This window comes from Pongo abelii, chromosome 5 (genome assembly GCF_028885655.2).
Source record: "Pongo abelii isolate AG06213 chromosome 5, NHGRI_mPonAbe1-v2.0_pri, whole genome shotgun sequence".
Taxonomy (NCBI): Eukaryota; Metazoa; Chordata; class Mammalia; order Primates; family Hominidae; genus Pongo; species Pongo abelii.
Genome location: NC_071990.2, coordinates 41,036,498 through 41,040,695, shown reverse-complemented (window position 1 = coordinate 41,040,695; position 4,198 = coordinate 41,036,498).

The window sequence follows — 4,198 nt, the reverse complement described above, 5'->3', positions numbered from 1 at the left end:
AAGATTTGGAGTGCTTTATTATGCAGCAATAAGTAATGGATGCAGAGGCCATCAAGGGCTTGTATGGTGGCTCTATGCTGCCTCAATAGGGGCACCACTGGAACCCAGGCACCTGCTGCCTTTCCATCCCTCTTCCTTAGCTTGAGGCTTTCATTCTCATTGTTTATTCATTCATTCAATCCAGGGCTGCTGCATTTCCAAATGTCACACCTCTTTCTAAATAGGACGAATGTCTAAAGCCAGACAGATGGCATGCTCATGGAGTCTGTCCCTTTTGCACAAGCTTTCCCAGAAGAGCCATCCAACAGCTTCCAGTTTTATCTCATTGGCCAGAAGAGTTCCATGGCCACCCTCGTCCCACACTGAATGGAAGGGTGGACCAGATGATTCTAGCATTCCAGGATGCCAAAATTCTATCCAGGAACCCAGCAAGGGCAGTTCAGGTAGCATTAAGAGAATGTAGCTTCCTTGAAGGTAGTAACTGTCTAATTTAGCTGTGATTCCCAAAGCCTAGCCTAGCACCTCACAAAAAATGTTTATTAAATGAATGAACCAGGTTATGAGCTCTTCAAAGGCAAGGATCATGTTTTCCTTGTGTTTATATCCCTTGTACTTGGCAGGAATGTTAGAGAAAGAGATGATTGCATTACGCTGCACATTGAAGGCAGGGACTATACCTTACTATCTGCATACCCCCCGTGCCCACCACAGTGCCTGGCACACATGGAGGAGCACAACTGAGTTTGTGGAATGGCTTAACTCTTGAGTTGATCAAGAACTCTGGCCTCTTGCCTCCTAATTCATGACAAATGCTTGATCTTGTGGTGCTGTTCGTTAGAAACAGAAAACAGGTACATTACCCTCTTGTTAAGGAACCAGAGTGTTTTCCTCTTTAATGTGCCTGCTCATCCCTAGCTAGAATTGTCACTGCCTGCAAATTGGAAAATGATTAAAGGCAAGCCTACTACTGTCTCTCTCTAGCTGTACCCTGGGAAACTTCTCCATCAACCGGAGTGGGAGAAGGCTGGGTCCTCTAGGATGCCTTGCCCTGGGGCGCCTTTGCTGCACTCTTCACGGACTCCAGAGCCAAGAACAGGAAGGCAGGGAACGAAGGCCATTTTTTGAAAGGTAGGTTCTTTCTGGGAGGCAACCAGAGGGTGGTTCTGACCATGATGCCTCTGTTGGGGCATACCTGGGTGTGCCCAGAGTGGTCCTAAGAGCAAAGTTCCAGATGCCATTTGCTCCCCGAAACCGCACCTAGTTTTCCTATCTGTGACTGCTCAGCACTCCCTGCTCCATCTGCTTTTTAATCCGACCTTCCAAAATAACTTTCTGAACAGAACAGACAACTTCATACAGAAAAGGAGTTTTGTCATCAAGAAATGTTGGTCAGACCCTAGGAATGTTCTGGGAGTTTGTCATTAGAAAACTACTCATGGAACCACCATGCAACCTTTTCCTAGAGATCTGCAGAGAAGGGAGAACTCTCTTATCTTTCTACGGTGCCAGGGAAAGCACGAGGTGAACGCTAGAAGGCCTTTCCCTCATCACCCTCCATCCCCAAGAGCCTGATGTTTTTATTTCTTTGCAGAATATTCACTGCTATGTGCACTATGAACCTGGTTTGTTCCATGTATGTCACACCATGAACCCCATGGAACTGTAGAGATGTTTCCCTATCTATCCCAACTGGACAGGAAGCACCTTGAGAGTAGGGCCATTTGGGGTTTATTCTATAGCTTCAATGCTTCGTAAGCCTTCAGCGATTAAACAAATGAATGATGGAGCCCTTAGAAACCATTCACATCCATCTCTTTGATTTTTATTTTTCCCCTTGCTTTGCAAATGAGTAAATAGGGTCCCAGGTGTCAAATTAAGACTCAATGTCCTCAGCATCCAACTGGGAGAAAAAGCAGGATTTTTATATTCATACTAAGTCAGACCCATCATCAAGTTACTGTGAAAAGTGAAAACACACTTGGAGACACACCTGAATATGGATGTGCTTTCTGAAATTAAAAGGAAAATGAACAAGAATAACATGCATTTTGGAGAACTCATCATACTGTTAGGTATCATTATTCCATTTATTGAAAAAGAAACTGGGGCTCAAGTAGTTGGTATGATTTACCCAAGATCACATTGAGTGCATGGAGACCTGGGATCAAACCTAGATCATCTACCTCCAAACTCAGAGCACGCAACTTGCTCTCCTACCTTTTAGGCGATCTCTGGTAGGATATTCTGTGTGGGGCATTGCGGTAGAACTGTGAGAGTTTCAGAGAACTGTGAGACATGAGCCCTACAGTCTAGTAGTACTGATATGAAGGAGGGAAACCAAATGTCTGTATTAGAGCACCATGTTAGTTTCCTACTGGTGCAGTCACCACAAACTTGGTGACTCCAAAGAGCAGTTTATTACCTGACAGCTCTAGAAAGTAGATGTCTGAAATTCAGGTATCTGCTGGTTTTGTTCCTTCTGAAGTCTCTGAAAGAAACTGGCTTTCTTTGGCTTTTCAAGTTTCTAGAAGAAGATTATGCTGTGGCTCCTGGACCCTTCTTCACATCATTCTGACCTCTGCTTCCAACATCACATCTCCTTCTCCAATGGATCCTCCTGCCTCGTTCTTATAAAGATGCTTGTGATTACACTGGGCTGCTCAGACAATCCAGGATCATCTCCCCATCTCAAGACCCTTAATTTAATCACATCTGCAAAGTCTCTTTGAAGGTCCTAAGGATCAGGATGTGGGCATCTTTGGGGGGCATTATTTAGCTGACCACACAAATCTATTGGTGTCAAACCTCAGCACCGAGTAGGCAGTTCAAGGCCGTATCTTATTTTGTCCTTACATCCACCATGTGAGATAGTTATGATGATGATGAGCTCATTTTAAAGATGAGAAACTGATGGGTAAGTGACATGCTTAGGGTCCTATGGAGTTAGTGGCAGAATCAGGTTTCTCAGATGCCGGGGCCTGTACTTTTAGGAATCAGAATAGATGAGTTGGTCTTGAGAAGGGATAGCTGTCAGTAGGGAGGATAATCCTGTCCTGTAAGGCGGGGCTGGATGGTGTGAGATCTGGATGACAAGCCAAACCATTGGGATGTTTAGGACAACCCATTCTGGACACAGAAAATGAAGTGACTATAGGTGGTTTGGTTTTGGGGAGATAACTCAGCTGAAGGCCACTGTGAGTGAGGGACAGGGCTTGGAGACCAGGTGGCAGGTGCTGGTTTTCTGCTTGTCTCTGCCCTGCTCTACCTGGCCCCACAGGCTGAGACTTTCCAAGAATGAAAACCTGAAGGGCAGAACTCATGCTGAGTGACAGCATCCTGAGACATGCCTGCTTGACACTACTTTGCAAGATTAAACGCCCCAGCAGTAGGCTTCCATCAGCTTCCCGCTTGGTTACCAGCAGAGACATCTTAGATGAATTGGCTATGTGACCTGGGAGATGGTTGGGTGGGAGGAAGGTAGGAGGGAGTGGCTCTCTTAAGCTGCAAAAGGAAAATTCTTAGCATCTGTTGCATCTTACAGGCCACTGCAGACTCCTTCCCCTCTGGGATGAAAGGAGACCGACCAGGCTGGGACAATCTATAGGACTGAATCATCATCACCACTTGGTGCCCCTGGTGGTGTGCACCCCACCCCTCTTTGTTGAGAAATCCCAAATCGGACTCTCAGATCCACACCCAAGGACCCCCCTGGAACCGCCTAGACCTGTTTCTGTATTAGCAAAAGGGCCTCCTCATAACAGTACCTCCCTCACTGCTGTTGTGGAGGGTAAATGGGATAGGGAACAAAAGGCCTGGAAGGTGGAAGTGTTGGGTAATCAGTGTCCTTGCTCTTGGGGAGTTCTTCCAAACTTACCCTTGACCCTCTTTGGTAATATCAGTTTCTTCTTGCCTCCATCCCCTCTCCCTTTCTTCTTTTCTTGCTTTCTTCCTTCAGTCTTTCTTTTTTCAGGAAAATTGAAAACATCCAGTTAGTAACTTTTACCCCAAGGTTAGTCAGGAACCTGCAGCTTCGTACCCAGCCTTGTCTTTTACATATTTCAAGTTGAGTATCCCTAATCTGAAAATCTGAAATGCTCCAAAATTCTAAATTTTTGGAGCGTTGACATGATGTTCAAAGAAAATACTCAGTAAAGCATTTTTAATTTCAGATTGTCAGATTACAGACACTCGCTGGTAA